The sequence below is a fragment of the Narcine bancroftii genome, chromosome 5 (assembly GCF_036971445.1).
Source record: "Narcine bancroftii isolate sNarBan1 chromosome 5, sNarBan1.hap1, whole genome shotgun sequence".
Lineage (NCBI taxonomy): Eukaryota > Metazoa > Chordata > Chondrichthyes > Torpediniformes > Narcinidae > Narcine > Narcine bancroftii.
In genome coordinates, this window is record NC_091473.1 from 43,873,690 (window position 1) to 43,891,271 (window position 17,582).

General features: G+C 44.0%; 1 protein-coding gene across 1 annotated transcript in view; it reads right to left on the reverse strand.

The window, feature by feature from the left end:
- oxtra (oxytocin receptor a) overlaps positions 1 to 17,582 on the reverse strand; it is a 38,385-nt gene that overhangs the window by 2,310 nt on the left and 18,493 nt on the right. The window lies entirely within an intron of this gene.

Consider the following 17,582-nt stretch of genomic DNA (forward strand, 5'->3'; position numbering starts at 1 on the left):
GGGGGAAGAAGGAGACCAACAATCAGCAACTCTCCCCACTGCCACACAAACAAGTAATCTACTGCAGGAAAAGACCAAACCAACACCTGACACCCATGGAACATTCTCCAGCCTGAAGCCCAATGGGATAAACATTTTACAGTCTCAGGTAACCCTTACCCCATCTGCTTCCACTGGTTCCATTTCTCCTTGACCTGCCCCCTTTCTGAACCATATTCCCACACTACATCTCCCACCTTCATCTGTCCTGTCCCATTAACTCCTGGCCCTTCCCTGACCCCTCCCCACTCCCCTCTTTTTATTATCCTTGTCATTCACCCTTAGACTCAAAAGAGATTCCACCCCAAATCGTTGACTGACCATTTCTCTGCCTGACCCATAAGACATAGGTCTGCCCACCATTCAATCATGAGCTGATCCATTTTCCTACTCAGTCCCACTGCCCAGCCTTCTTACCATAACCTTTGATAATCAAGAACCTATCAATTTCTGCCTTAAATACACCCAATGATATGGCCTCCACAACCGTCTGTAGCAACAAATTCCACAGATTTACCACCCTCTGGCTAAACAAATTCCTCTCATCTCTGTTCTAAGTGGATGCTGTTCAAACTTGGACTCTCCCACCATGGGAAACAACCTTTCTACATCTACTCAGTCCATTCCTTTGAACATTTGAAATGTTTCAATGAGTTCCCTCTTATTCTCCTAAATTCAAAAGAATACAGGCCAAGAGCAGTCAAACACTCCTTATATGAGAACCTTTTCATCCTTGTGAACCTCCTCTGAACCCTCTCCAATGTTAACATATCCTTTCTTAAATGAGGAGCCCAAAACTGCTCACAATACTCCATGAAGTCTCACCAGTGCCTTATAAAGCCTCAACATCTCATACCTGCTCTTATATTCTATTCCTCTTGAAATAAATGCCTTCTTCACTGAATCAACATGCAAGTTTACCTTCAGGTTATCCTGCATGAGGGCTCCCAGGTCCCTTTGTATCAGGGTATATTCAATTTTCTCCCCATTTGGAAAATTGTCTGCCCGTTTATTTTTTTCTATGAAAATGCATGGCCAAATACTTTCTGACATTGTATTTCATTTGCCACTTTTCTGCCCATTCTCCTAATCCAGTGGTTCTTATCCTTTTTCTTTCTACCCGCATACCACCTTAAGCAATCCCATACTAATCACAGAGCACCTATGCTATAGAGAATACTTAAAGTGGTATGTGAGTGGAAAGAAAAAGGTTGGGAACCACTGTCCTAATCTGTCCACATTCTTCTGCAGTCTCCATGTTTCCTCAAAACTACCTGCTCCTCCACCTTACCTTAGTATTATCTGGGAAGTTGGCCATAATCTAAATAATTCATATATAGCATAAAAAGAAGCGGCCCCAACACTGACCCCTGTGGAACATCATTAGCAACTGGTGGCCAACCAGAATATGATCCCTGTATTCCATCTCTCTGCTTCCTGCCAACTAGCCAATGCTCTACTCATGCTAGTATGTTTCCTGGTATACCATGGGCTCTTATCTTGCAGAGTAGCCTCATATGTGGCACTTCGTCAAAGACCTTCTGAAAATCCAAATGCACATCCATTGCATGTCATATACCCATCCTGCTTGTCACTACTTCATGAATTCTAATGGGTCTGTCAAGCAAGATTTTCCCTTAAGAAAACCAATAGACAATAGGAGCTGGAGTAGGCCCTTCGTCCCGTCGAGCCAGCACCGCCATTTTACAGATCATGGCTGATCATTACCATCAGTAGCCCTTTCCAGCCTTATCCCCATAACCCTTAACTCCTTTGCCCACTAGAGTCTTATCTAACTCTCTTTTGAACATAATCAGCGAATCTGCCTCTACCACCCTCTATGGCAGAGCATTCCACAGATTCACACTTCTCTGGGTAAAAAAATGTTTTCTCATCTCCGTCCTAAAGGGCCTACCCTGTATTCTTAAACTATGCCCTCTAGTCCTTGTCTCCCCCATCATTGGGAACAAGTAATCCGACTTCACCCTGTCTATCCCCCTGATAATTTTGTATACCTCAATCATGTCCCCCCTCATCCTTCTAAACTCCATCGGATACAAGTCCAGTTTTTCTAGCCTTTCAGCATATGTCAACCCCGCCATCCCTGGAACTAACCTTGTAAATCTGCGCTGCACACCCTCTATAGCTAGTATGTCCTTCCTCAAAATTGGAGACCAAAACTGGACGCAATACTCCAGGTGGGGTCTTACCAGGGCCCTGTACAACTGCAGAAGGGCATCTCTGTTCCTACACTCCAATCCCCTCTTTATGAAAGCCTTCTTCACAGCTTTCTGAACCTGCATGTTAGCCTTCAGTGACCGGTGAACAAGTACACCCAGATCCATTTGCACCTCCCCACTCCCTAGCTTATCTCCATTTAAATAATACTCAGCTTTCCTATTATTGCCCCCAAAATGGATAACCTCACATTTGCTCACATTCAACGTCATCTTCCATTCAGCAGCCCACTCCCCCAACCTGTCCAAGTCCCTCTGCATTTTCCTGACATCCTCCTCACACCCCATCGCCACCCAGTTTAGTGTCATCTGCAAATTTGCTCATGTTATTAATAATCCCCTCATCCAAATCATTTACATAAATTACAAACAACTGAGGACCCAATACTGATCCCTGCAGCACTCCACTCGTCACATCCTGCCATCCTGAAAAAGACCCGCTTACTCCAACCCTTTGTCTCCTATTTCTTAACCAATTTCCTATCCACGTCAGCACCTTACCTCCAATACCATGCTCCCTGATCTTGCCCACTAGTCTCCCGTGCGGTACCTTATCAAAGGCCTTCTGGAAATCCAAATACACCACACCCACTGGCTCTCCCAAGTCCACCCTCTTTGTCACATCCTCGAAAAATTCCAGAAGGTTAGTCAAGCATGACTTACCCTTAAGGAATCCATGCTGACTAGCCCTTATACTATTATTTCTGCCTAAGTGTTCTGCTATTACTCCTTTTATGATAGATTCCAATATCTTCCCCACCACTGATGTCAGGCTAACCGGTCTATAATTTCCCGTTTTCTCCCTCCCTCCCTTCTTAAAAATCGGCACCACATCATCCACTCTCCAATCCTCAGGGACCTCCCCCGAATCTATGGAACTTTGGAAAATGTCGACCAGTGCCTCCACAATTTCCATAGCAACTTCTTTAAGCACCCTGGGATGCAGCCCATCAGGCCCTGGGGATTTATCAGCCCTCAGTCCCAACAATTTACTCACAACCTCTTGCTTCTGGATCCAGATATCCATTAGATCCCCTACTTCCCCAGGAAAGTTCCCCAAGTCTCTTGATACCGCATGACCACTACCCCCTAACTGACCATAACCTATATCCTCCTTGGTGAAGACAGTTGCAAAGTATTTGTTAAATTCCTCAGCCATCTCCTTGTTTCCAGTAATAATTCCACCCTTTTCCATTCTTAATGGACCAATTTTGGACCGAACCAATTTCTTCCTCTTCACATATTTAAAAAAGCTTTTGCTATCCTCCATTATATTATTTGCTAATTTCCTCTCGTACTTCATTTTCCCCTCTCTTATGACTTTCTTAGTTACCCTCTGATGCTCTTTGAAGGTTTCCCAATCCTCTAACTTCCCACTCCACTTCGCTATCTTATACTTACTCCCTTTGGATTTGATATAGCACTTGATTTCATTAGTTAGCCACGGCTGCCATTTGCATCTCCTAGAGCCTTTCCTCCACTTTGGAATAAATTTGTCCTGAATCCTGTGAAAAATGTCCAAAAATACCTGCCATTTTTTCCCAGTTGTCCTCCCAGCTAGTGTATCTTTCCATTTTATTTTGGCTAGCTCCTCCCTCATAGCTGCATAATCCCCTTTATTTAACTGCAGTACACATGCTTCCGACTTCCTTTCTTTTTCCCTTTCTAATTGCAGCTCAAAAGTAACCATACCATGGTCACTATTTCCTAATGGCTCCCCTACATCGAGGTCACTTATTAACTCTGCGTCGCTGCACAGCACCAAGTCCAGAATCGACTTCCCCCTGGTAGGTTCCTCCACTAGCTGCTCCAAGAAAGTATCTCGTAGACATTCAATAAACTCACTCTCTTGTGTTCCTGCCCCCGTCTGATTATCCCAGTCCACCTTCATGTTGAAGTCCCCCATAACTACCGTATTGCTACCACTTTGACATGCCACTCTTAATTCCTGATTTATACTTCTACCAATATCTGAGCTACTTTTCGGAGGCCTGTAAATGACCCCCATTATGGTCCTCATGCCTTTGCAATTTCTTAATTCTATCCAAACAGACTCTACCCCACCTGTTTCAATGTCTTTCCTTTCAAACGCCTGAATTTCATTTCTTACCAACAGAGCTACCCCACCTCCTCTTCCTAACTTTCTGTCTTTTCTATAGGACGTGTATCTGGGAACATTTATTTCCCAATCCTGCCCTTCCCGCAGCCATGTCTCCGTTACTCCGACAATGTCATAACCTCCCATTGCCATTTGCGCCTCAAGCTCATCCATTTTATTCCTTACACTCCGTGCATTCATACACAATACCTCGATACCATATCTCCTTTCTCCCTCCACCTTTGTTCTCGATACACTTGTCCCTACTCTCCTATCACTTATAGTTCCCTTTTTCCTTATTGTTTCACCGTCTAACGGAACCACCCCTATATTCACTCTCCTATCTGGTTCCCTATCAGTCCTGTTCCCTTCCCCCTGCCAAATTAGTTTAAATCAAATCCGACAGCATTTTTAAACCTAACTGCCAGTATATTGGCCCCCGTTGCATTCAGGTGTAAACCATCCCTCCTGTAGAGGTCTTGTCTTCCCCAGAAGAGATCCCAATGGTCAATGAACCTGAATCCCTGCACTCTGCACCATTCCATCAGCCACACATTTAACCTCCTGATTTTATTATTTTTGCCCCCACCCACGCTCAGCACAGGTAGCAGCCCTGAGATTACAATCCTGGAGGTCCTGCTTCTTAACTTTCTTCCGAGCTCACGGTAGTCCCTCTTCAGGATCTCCTCCTTCATCTTATCCATGTCATTTGTACCCACATGTATCAGGACTTCTGGCCGTTCACCTCCCCCCCCCCCCCAAGGATACTCTGAACCCTATCCGAGACGTCTCGCACCCTGGCTCCTGGGAGGCAACACACCATATGGGAACACTTGTCAGGTTCGCAGAATCTTTTGTCTGTTCCCCTGATGATGGAGTCCCCAATGACTACATTGTTCCCCTTCCTTCCTTTCCGCACCACCGGTTCCCTTGGTGCAACCTCTGGCAGGTTATCTTCCCCAACTACATCCAATGCACTATTTGTTGCTAAGAGCAGTAGCCACTGGGGTGCTCACCACAGAGCTAGCAACTTTCCCCCCCTCCCCTGACAGTAGTCCACATACCTGACCCCCCCAATCCAGGGGTAAGCACTTCCCATGCTAGTTTTGGCCTATCTTTTCATGTGCCTCCAAGTACTCCACGTCATCATCCCTGACAATCGACTCCAAAATCTTCCCAACCACTGATGTTAAGCTAACCGGTCTATAATTCCTTTCTGCTGCCTCCCTCCCTGTTTGAATAGTGGGGGTGACATTTGTGATTTTCCAGACCTCCAGGCCCATAATCAGAATCTATTGATTCCTGAAAAACCATTACCAATGCCTCCACAATCTTTACCGCTACTTCTTTCAGAACCTGAGGGTGCAATTCATCGGGTCTGGGAGATTTATACACCCTTAGTCCATTCAGGTTTCTGAGCACCCTTTCCCTTGTAATAGTAACTGCATTCATTTCCTCTCCCTGATACACTTAGACATCTGGCACTCTGCTAATGTATTCTACAGGGAAGACTGATGCAAAACTCATTTATTTCTTCAGTGTCGTTTTCTCATGGTTCTATATCTACTCTCAACTCTCTTTTACTCTTTATGTATGAAGAAGCTCCTTGTATCCTCCTTGATATTATTTGCCAGCCAACTTTCATACTTCATCTTTTCCCTCCTTATGAGTTTTTGTTAACTTCTGCAAGTTTTTAATAGCTTCCCAATCCTCTATCTTCCCACTATTTTTTACTTCCTTGTATGCCCTCTCTTTTGCTTTTACATTGGCTTTGACCTCCCTTGTCAGCCACAGTTGTGACATTTTTCTAATAAAATATTTCCTCTGTTTTGGTATGTATTTATCCTGCACCTTCCTCATTTCGTGCAGAAACTCCATCCATTTCTGCTCTGCTGTCTTCCCTACACATACCTTCTTCCAATCTACTTTGCCCAGTTCCTCTCTCAGGCCACTGTAATTCTCTATAAAGTACTCCACTAAAATACGGACACATCTGACTTCAGTTTCTCCTTGTTAAATCTCAAATTGAACTTAATCATATTGTGATCACTGTTCCATAGAGGTTCCTTTACTATAAACACTCTACTCACCTCTGGTGCATTCCACAACACCCAATTCCAGAACAGCTAATCCCCTCATGGGCTCAGCAACAAACTGCTCTAAAATGCCATCCCGTAAGCATTCTACAAATTCTCTTTCTTGAGATCCAGTCCCAAACTGGTTTTCCCAATCTACTTGCATGTTAAAATCCCACATGACTACCACAACATTGCCCTTCTGATACATCTTTTTCTATTTGTTGTTGTAATTTGTTGTCTACATCCCTGTCTAATCTCATCTGGTCCCTTAACACAAACTCCATAGCCAAGAAAGTTCAATATGTTCATAGTTTAGACTAATTGTCAGTAAATGCATGACATCACATACAACCTTGAGATTCCTTTTCTTGCAGGCCAGGCAGAATTTCTACATATCAATAGTGCAAAAAAAACTGTACAGGAAAAGATTCATATCTAAAAGAGAGAAATGTGAACAAAGAAAGAAATGCAAACAAACTGGGCAATGCAGAAAATAAATATTCAGGAATAAATAAAGTGCAAAGTAAGAGTCTTTGAGTTTGTTGTGGATGAGTCTGATGGTGGAGGGGTATGGTATGCATTTTGTGGCACCTATACTTCTTTCATGATGGCACCAGTGAAAACAGAGAATTTTCTGGGTGGTGCACATCCTTGATAATTGCTGCTGCTCTCCGATAGCTGCATTCTGTGTTCCTGATAGTAGGGAGGGTTTTGCCTGTGATATACTGGGCTGTGTCCACTTTTTCAGGGATTCCCATTCAATTACTGGTGCCCCCATCCCAACCTGTGATGCAGCCGGTCAGCACATTCTCCATTACACAGCTGTAGAAGTTTGCCAAGGCTTTCAATGTCACATCAAGCTTCTGCAAACTCCAGAGTATTTAAGAGGGCCATCTCCCTCAGTCATTCATACACCCAAGACCTCAATGTTCCCAAAATTCAGGCCCTAATGTGCTGTGCTGGCTTGCACAACAGAAGCTGGTGCACAACTGAGGGAGCACTGTATAGTTGGAGGTCATATCAGGCATCCAGTGGAGGCTTCACCTGACTCTCAAGTGAATGTTACAGATCCTTTGGAAGGCGACTAGATTGTTATTCCTGGGATTTTGGGCAATCTGCCTAAGAACAAGCCATCTGATCATAATAGCACCTTGCTGTTGATGGGACCCGAGAGTTCACAACCTAGATACGATTTATTGTCATGTAATTTACATGAAATTGCCTTTAGTCTGCCATAAGGTCACTGGAGAAGTTTACTCCTAGGATTTTAACTGACTTTGGAATTCTCTGTCATGCTGGTCCCTGACTATAATCAGGGCTGTAATTGATGGAGTTTGGATGCAACTGGTATCAGAGGAAGTAGAATGAATGAATATAGATACAATGAAAGACTTACTTGATGAAGGTTCCCAGGTGCATAAAATATACTAACAATAATTTTAATATAATTAGCACATAAAAAGAGATTATAAATAAAAAAAGGAGTGAAAATAAAAATGATCAATATTCTGGTGCAAAAATGTGCTGCGTCAGCACTGAAGACAGATCTGGTCATGGTTGAGGTGCCATGGGGAGAATATCAGGTGGAAAGGTGGACGAGTAGTTTCATCCTGACCTTGTTTGCCTGATGGAGCAGCTTTGATGAACCATGTGGCCTTTGTTTCTTATGTTCTGAGTTCAGTGGTACCAAAAGTGTAGAGCTGAGGGAAGCGTCTCCGTATGCTGACTGTATGCAGGCATCCTAGCCCTCTCATGGTTGCCTGATGCAGAGAATAACAGAAGGGGCTATGCTAAGGACACACCATTATCAACCTCATGGTACAATCTTTGAACTCTAACAACACTTAGATCAATTTGGTGAGATGGAGACAAAGAAGGGAGGGATCTATCTGGGATCTTTAAAATGCTAATAAAAACCATGATGTTGAAGTCAACAGAAGGAGCAATCCTTTAGACCAGCATTCTCAATGGGGGACCAATTCCACCTCCCCCCACCCCCTCCCCGGGCCACACAGCACATTTAATTAAAAGTCTTGTTTTCTTTTCACCTCATGTTACATAAATTTTTTAAAATATCTGTTATGTAGTCAGTGGGAAAGAAGTACGCAAGAAATCAAAACTTGACTGCTTCACAGGGAAGGGGGCGCATAAACTTTGCTCAAAGCAGAGTCCTGAGGAGCCATAGCTGAATAAAGGCTGACAATGGCTGCTTTAGACCAGCCATCCTGAACAGGGGCTATACTGGTGGTGGGGGCGGGGCCATGGACTGAAATAATTAAATATTTTTATGTTTATTATGTAGTCCAGGATGGGCAGCCTTTTTTTTAACTCACATTCCACCACCTTAAGTATTCCCTATGCCATAGGTTCTCTGTGATTAGTAAGGGATTGTGATTAGTGAGTGGGAAGAGAAGGTTGAGAATCACTGCTCGAGACCCAATTGTTATTGAAATATTTTGCTTGAGAAAAATTGTCATTGGCCCAATTCCTTTGGTGTTATGAAACCATGCACATAGCGAGTCAATTAGGTATGATTAAAACAGTGGTTTTCAAACTTTTTCTTTTCACCCACAGACTGCCTTAAGCAATCTCTTACTAATTACAGAGCATTGATGGAATAAGGAATACTTAAGGTGGAATATGTTTTAAAAAAAAATGTTGACCACCCCCCCAAGTTGGTAGAAGTACAGAAGAAACCAACTAAACTTGACTGTTTAAGCAGAGTCCTAAGGGGACTAAAAGTTGAGATTGGCTGCTTTAGACTTAAGAATTGACTACCAGGGAATAAAGCCAGAATTACTCCTCAATCAAAGTTTAGGAATGAATACTGGATAGATTTTTGTAGGGTATAAATATTCAGAGATGAGGAGCAGGAACAGGTCGAGGGATCTACAATTTATACCCACTGTCATTTACTGGAATCAGAATTTGATTTAATCCACTCCTAAAAGCTCCCACTTGGCATCTCCTTTATAATGAACACCAGAACACAATTAGTAACTGAGTTCTTGAGCAGTTTGTCCAGGAACAAAACTACTGCACTATGAACATGCTGGATGAATCCTCCTTCTCATCACTTTCCCCAGGACTAATTCATCCCAGTGCTGTTGAAAGGTCATTGACCTTTGCTTCATATGGTGAGACACCACCACAATTTTCAGGCTTTTATTTTCCAGCATCCGTATATGAATATCACACATGTCAGGCAGTTGTTCTATTGCACAAGGTCATTAATGATCGATGCCACATGAAATCAGTTCAACTGCACACCCAAAGATAGAGACCCCTGGTTGGAATAGGCATTGCAGCGTGAATCCCAAGCATCCAATTCAGTGCAGAGTGCAGATGTGCTGCTGTACACAAGGGGACTTCCAGCAGATGTGCTGCTGTACATGAGGAAACTGCCTGCAGATGTGTTGTACATGAGGGGACTTCCAACAGATATGCTTCCGTTTATGAGAGGACAGCCAGCAGAGGGCAGCAAACCACCTGGCCTCCAACTTGCTTTAACATCAGTCAGCAGCACCAGATCAGAAAGGTATTGTTCAAGCTCTTCTCATGACCAAAGCTGGTTATCCCACCTAGCATTTATTTCATTGCTGTAATTAGAATGTGGAAGTTAGGAACATTTTGTTCTTGATTCTGGAGCTAAAAAAATAAGTTGTTGGAGGGTCCCAGCGGGTCAGGCACCAACTGTGGAGACAGAGGGACATTTGATGTTTCAGGTCAGGAGTGATGTTGTGAAAGGTAGAGAACCAATCTATCTAGGTGAGGGGGAAGGGGTGGTAGAGGAGCTGGCATGTGAGAAGTGAGTCTAGGTTGATGGATCCAGGTGAGGCATGGGAGAACCGAGTCAGCAACAGAGGTTGCAGATGATGGAATCCAATGGCCATTGGACACCTTGACCATCTAATATCAAGGAACTCCAACCAATGCTGCAGATGATGGAATCCAATGGCCATTGGACATCTTGACCATCTAATATCAAGGAACTCCAACCAATGCTGCAGATGATGGAATCCAATAGCCATTGGACACCTTGACCATCTAATATCAAGGAACACCAACCAATGCTGCAGATGATAGAATTCAATGACCATTGGACACCTTGACCATCTAATATCAAGGAACTCCAACCAATGCTGCAGATGATGGAATCCAATGACCATTGGACACCTTGACCATCTAATATCAAGGAACTCCAACCAATGCTGCAGATGATGGAATTCAATGACCATTGGACACCTTGACCATCTAATATCAAAGAACCTCCAGACTTTTGCAGTCAATCCATTGAGTCACGCATGCATATAATTATGCACATGTGCGTTGAGTCAAGTTCCCCCTGCAGGTTCTTTCATCACCATCACCGTTGAGGTTGCAGCACTGCAGCCAGGAAGAGATGTTTCCAATTGGGAGGTAGGGACAACAACTTGCTGTGTGAGGGCCTTTGCACCCTTATACCTTCCCTCTGCCAACTTGATCCAGAGGCTGCCAGACACGTCTTATTCTTCTTTGAACCCATTAAAAAGTAGGTTCAGATATTATTTAGACAATGAAAGTTATAAAAAATTAATATGTTAAATGTCTTTTTTTTAAACAAATTCTGAGAGGGCTGAGAGTTCACGTCTGATCTCTCACTACATCATGTGACTCCCCCATCTAAAAGCCTTTTAAATGCTACTATTGTATGCTTTCACCACTACCCTTGATAGCTCATTCCAGGCACCAGTGTAAAACTCTGAGACTTGTGAGACAATCTCCTACTTTTCACCTGTTTTACACTGAATGTCTGAACACACTTAAGAACTGTGTCCTTGGGTAGTTTGTCCAGGAACAAAACTACTGCACCATGAATTTGCTGGATGGTTTCTCTAGTATTTGACTGTGATGCGCTGCTGCAGCAGTAAGCAGTCACAAAACTCGAGAAAGACTGTACAACAGGCTTTATTCAGTTAAAATCAAGAATCGCAAAAAGTTAGGTGGCAGGTGCAGCAGGTTATTAAGAAGGCAAATGGAATGTTGGCCTTTATCGCTAGAGGAATTGAATTTAGGAGTAGGGAGGTAATGTTGCAACTGTATAAGGTACTGGTAAGACCGCACCTGGAGTACTGTGTCCAGTTCTGGTCTCCATATTTGAGGAAGGATATACTGGCTTTGGAGACGGTCCAGAGGAGGTTTACTAGGTTGATCCCTGGGATGAAGGGGTTAACTTATGATGAAAGATTAAATCGTCTAGAATTGTATTCGCTCAAGTTCAGAAGAATGAGAGATCATATAGAAACATATAGGATTATGAAGGGTATGGATAGGATAGATGTAGGAAGGTTTTTTTGAGCTGGCTATGACACCTATGACACTAAAACGAGAGGACCCAGTCTCAAGATTCGGGGGAGTAGATTTAGGACAGAGATGAGGAAAAATAGTTTTTCCCAGAGAGTAGTGAATGTTTGGAATTCTCTATCCAGGGAAGTGGTTGAGGCTGCTTCATTAAACCTATTTAAAATTCGGTTAGATAAATTTTTACATGATAGAGGAATTGGGGGATATGGGGAGAAGGCAGGTAGGTGAAGTTAGGTCATAAATTAGATCAACCATGATCTTACTGAATGGTGGAGCAGGCTTGATGGGCCATTTTTGGCCTACTCCTGTTCCTACTTCCTATGTAAAAGTCTCTGCTACAGTAGTAGCTGTACTGGTGACTCCTGAGTGACTGACTTGGGAGGGGCCGGCTCAGTATTATATCCTGGGCGGTTGATTGACAGCGGGACGGGTGGAGTTTGGTCTATTCAGGTTGGCTGATGGACAGCCGGCTAGGTGTGGTCTGTCCTTCGGTGATCTTCCTGCAGGTACAGAGTTCGCTCCTTGCAGGAGGTTAGTGGTGTATCACCACATTCACCCCCTTCTTTAAAATTGTCCGGTGGGGGGGGGGGGGAGGGTGGTTTAGCAACATTCTTAGGTGTATGTGTATTTACAGGTTTAGATGGTCCGGTGGCCATCGGAGTCTGTGACCGTTGCAGGGTTGGCTCCTGGTCAAAGGTTGGTGAGGGCATGCTGGGTGTCTGAGGCTATATGGGGTGGCTAGAGTGGGTGCCAGGGTGTTTGCATGGCATAGTGTGGTGGGGTGGCCAGGGTGGCCTGGATCAGCAAGCGTGTGAGGTGTTGGAGGGGTGGGGGGAAGGGTCATCGCCCGCGGCGTGGGTGTGCAATGAGTGTTCGAGATGGGGAAGACGCATCAGGCTGACCTGAAGAAGTCTCTCCAGGTTGGCATCATGGTCCTGGGGCAGTGGAGGCTGCTGTGTTGAGGTGGGTGCTCCTGCTGGGGCCAGATCTAACAGATGGTGTTCTCCCGGCTGTTGGGGTACCTGACGTAGTCGTAGTTGTGGTTGGCGTGTAGGAGGAACACCTGCTCGACCAGGGAGTTGACCTTGTGGGCCCGTGCTTGTTTATGCAGGAGCACCAGTCCCGGAGACGTGAGCCACGCTGGGAGAGAGATTCCAGTCGCCGATTTTCTAGGGAATGAAAACAGGTATTCGTGAGGGGTCTCGTTGGTAGCCGTGCACAGGAGTGACCTGATGGCGTGGAGGGCCTTGGGAGGGCCAGCCTTTTGAATTAAGGGCCAGGAGGACTGCCTTCCAGACTACTCCGTTTTCACAGTGCATCTGACCATTGCCCCTCGGGTTGTAACTAGTCGTGTGACTAGTTGTGATGCCCCTTGCTGTCAGGTACTGGCGCAGTTACTCACTCATGAAGCTGGACCCCTGGTCACTGTGGATGAACTTGGGGTAGCCGAACAGAGTGAAGACCTGTGTCAGTGCCCTGATGATGGTGGCTGTGGAGTGTCTGGGCATGAAATGGCAAAGGGAAAATGGGAGTACTTGTCTATCACTGCGAGGAAGTAGACGCTCCAGTTCGTGGAAGGCAGGGGGCCCTTGAAGTCAATACTGAGGCATTCGAAGGGCCAGGTGGCCTTCACAACATGGACCTGGGGTGGGTGGAACAAGCGGGGCTTGCATTCTGCGCAGACCTGTATGGGAGGTTCCGGGACTTGATGAAATGGTAGAGGCGTGTAATGCCCAGGTGGCAGAGGGATTCATGGAGTGCCTGCAGCTGGTTGGCCTGAGCCGATGCGCAGGTCTGGGATAGGGCGTCAGGGGAATCGTTGAACTTCCCCGGTTGGTACTGGATGGTCATGGGTGAACTAGCTCAACTCTCCAGCACAAAATCTTATCATTTTTGATCTTGCCTTTGTGGATAGTGCTGAACATGAATGCCACTGTACACTGGTCACTGGTCGGCCAGTGCAGGACTGCTTCCACAATCGCTTGGGCCTCCTTTTTAATGGCGGAGTGCCGGAGCTCAGAACCATGGAGGGTTCTTGACAAGAAGGTGATGGGTCACCCCTCGTGGTTGAGGGTGGCGTCAAGGGCCACATTGGAGTCCTCATCCACTGCATGTATCATGGCGTCTGCGATGTCCTGCCTGATGCAGGTAACGGTTGCCTGTGCCTTGGGTGAGAGGGGAAAGGTGGTGGCCTGGGCCAGTGGGCAGACTTTGTCCGAGAAGCGGCAAACCCACTGGGAGTAGTAAGGGAAGAGGTCAAGGCAGCTGTGGAGGGCCTTGAGCATGTGTGGGAGGAGTAACTCCATTAATGGGCACATGTGCTCTGGATCAGGGCCAATGTTCCATGATGTGCCCCAGGATGGCGAGACGGGTGGTGCTGAACACGCGCTTCGCTTTGTTATAAGTTAAGTTAAGCTCCTCGGCTGAATGGAGAAATCTCTCCAGGTTGGCATCATGGTCATGGCCGCAGATGGTGACATAGTCCAGTAGGCTAGTGATGTATTGTCAAATTTATTATTATTGGTGGCCTGGTTAGTCTAGCAGTTAGTGCAACACTATTACAGCACTCGCAACATGGGTTTGGTTCCACTGCTGTCTGTAAAGAGTTTGTATGTTCTCCCTTGGGTTTCCTCCGGGTTGTTCCATCTTGTATTCGTATGTGTGAGTTCTTAAGACAACACATGGATGAAGGAAAAGGTTCTTTACTTTAAAATGGATATGAACAGCACCATGAGGCGGCAAGTCTCCATTACAGCTCAGCACACTGTGTGTCTCCTGCTCCGTGTCAGTCCCCTGCTGGCAGCCAAGTATAATCAAACAGTAAGGCATTGCTAGTTGCTTGAAACCATGATCACTATCACTACACAGGTGGTCTGGTTTCCACCCACCCTTCAAAACCAATGGTGGTTGTAGATTAATTGGAGTATTTGAGCAGCATGGGCTTGTGGGCTAGAAGGGGCTATCACGGTGAAAAGTATGTCCACATTTGGGCAAAGATAAAGATTCTGACTGTCTACCCTATCCATGCCTCACATCATTTTTTAATGCTCTATCAGGTCTCCACTCAGCCTCCAATGTTCCAGAGAAAGACAGCAGACAGCACAAGTTTGTCCAATCTCTCCCTGTGGCTCATACCCTCTAATCCAGACAACATCCTGGTAAATCTCTTTTGTATCCTTGCCAAAGCCTGCACATCCTTCCTGTAATGGGGCGACGAGAATTGCATACAGTATTCCAAGTGTGGCCTCACCAAAGTTTTATATATAGCTGCAATATGATTTTGTTCACAGGGTAAAGGGGAAATGTGATCTTCTGCTACTCCTTTCTCCATTATTTTATCCCTCTCAAAATAATAATCATAGCTTAGCATAATTTTGTACCGCATAGAAACAGGCCTTTCAGCTCCCTATGTCCATTACCAACATGTGTATGTATATATATATATATTATATATGTATTTCTTGTGTATCTCTGTATTTTATATACCTCTGTATTTCTTTTCATGAAATCTTCTGCAGACAGTGTCATTTTGACACATGCTTCCTGAGGAGTTTTTTTGATCTGTTGGGACAAACATTTGGGATTTTTCTTCATTTTGATGTCATCAGCAGTGGAGATCTTCCTTGGTCGCCCAGTCCCTTTGCGATTACTGAGCTCACTAGTACACTTTCTTCTTAATGATGTTCCAAACTGTTGATTTTGTTAATCCTAAGGTTTGGGCAAGGTCTCTTAAAGTTTTATTCTTGTTTTTCAGCCTCATAACGGCATATTTGACTTTCATTGGTACAACTCTGGTTCTCATGTGGAAAAATGGCAACTACAGACTCCAAAGATGATCAAAAGCTTAGAAGCAAGCCCAGCTCTTTTATACCTGCACCAATGAAGCAATTAAACATACCGGAGTGCTCACAAACACCTGTGGTGCCCTGAAATGAGGGGGCTATCTATAAAAAGTGCTGTAATTTCTACATGGTTATACCAAAATATACACAAATAACCTTGAATAAAATCTGGAACACACACTTTAATTACATGAGAATTGCCTGATAAATAATTTAAAACTGGAGCACAGAGGCAAATACAGGAAAACGTGTATTTGTCTCAAACATTATGGAGAGCACTTTATATATATAAATTGTGTGTGATAAATATGTCAACAAAATTACCACACATTTTGCCCTTTTGTTGTAGCTTTACTTGCTTTCACTCTGTCTGTTTGATCTTCCATCTCATTTAAAGTGAGTATTTTTTCCCATTTACTTTTTCTTTACTAATTCTTGGAATTTTACTTTTCTTGCTCACACTCAATGTTAATAGTTCTTAATGAGCAAGAGTTTAATAAATTTTGAGCATCGATTAGTTAGGATTGACCATTATGGATGGTGCTAAATGATAACAAGATAATACACGTTATAAAATGTCCAGATGCACCAAAATGTTTACTTACTGCAGCCCAACAGATACTTAAAAAAAAACCCAATAGTACACAATATGTGAAATATAGATAATAAATACTAAAGATATGTTGGCAATGTGTTAGTTTCCTGTTTGGAAAATTGTTCAACAGCTTGCTTGCCTCAGCCACATAGTTTTAAAAACTTCTCTGATTGGTTCTTTCATGCAATGGTCTCACTCATGACTGCAGCTCACAGGTCTTCGTGCTTCTTCAGGACAGCTTGTCACTCCTCATAACCTGACCACAGACTTGTTTATTGATTGATTGATTTCGGATTGTATTTTAGCTATTTGTGTTTTTTGGTTTTGACAATGCTTCCACTCAGCACTCTAACTTCCACTGAACTGTTATTGAAGAAGCTTGTCTGAATATATTTGGTTTATTAATTTCCTTACTTTATCCCATTTAGTGCCAAATGAAGTAATATAATTGGCTTTCTTTCCTCTGTTACTATAAGTGTGAGGTGCTTCATTTTGGTAAGAAGAATCAGAACAGGACATACGTGGTAAATGGGAGAGCATTGAGGAATACAGAAGAGCAGAAAGATTTAGGAGTAATGGTACATCGTTCCCTGAAGGTAGAAACTCACGTGAATAGGGTGGTGAAGAAGGCTTTTAGTATGCTGGCCTTTATCAATCATTGCATGGAATATAGGAGTTGGGAGGTGATGTTGAGATTGTATAAGACGTTGGTGCGGCCTCATTTGGAGTTCTGTGTGCGGTTCTGGTCGCCTAATTATAGGAAGGATATAAACAGAGTGGAGAGAGTGCAGAGAAGGTTTACCAGAATGTTACCTGGGTTTAAGCATCTAGAGTATAGGGAGAGATTGGACAGATTAGGTCTTTATTCTTTGGAGCGTAGAAGGTTGAGAGGGGATTTGATAGAAGTATTTAAGATTATGAAAGGGATAGACAGAGAGGATGTGGATAGACTATTTCTGTTAAGAGGAGGAAAGATTAAAACAAGAGGACATGAGTTAAGAATTAAGGGGCAGAGGTTTAGAAGTAACATCAGGGAGAACTTCTTTACTCAGAGAGTGGTAGCCGTGTGGAATGATTTTCCGTGAGAAATAGTGGCGGCGGAGTCAATTGTATTATTTAAGAAAAGGTTGGACAGGTATATGGATGAGAAGAAGATGGAGGGTTATGGGCATTGTGCAGGGAGGTGGGACTAGAAAGGGGTGTTTGGTTCGGTGCGGACTAGAAGGGCCTAATGGCCTGTTTCCGTGCTGTAATTGTTATGTTATGTTATATGATAAATGATACTTATTAGTAACCACTGTTCCTGTTGTGTTATAACCTCCATTACTTGAGCTGCTTCTGGGTCGTGTG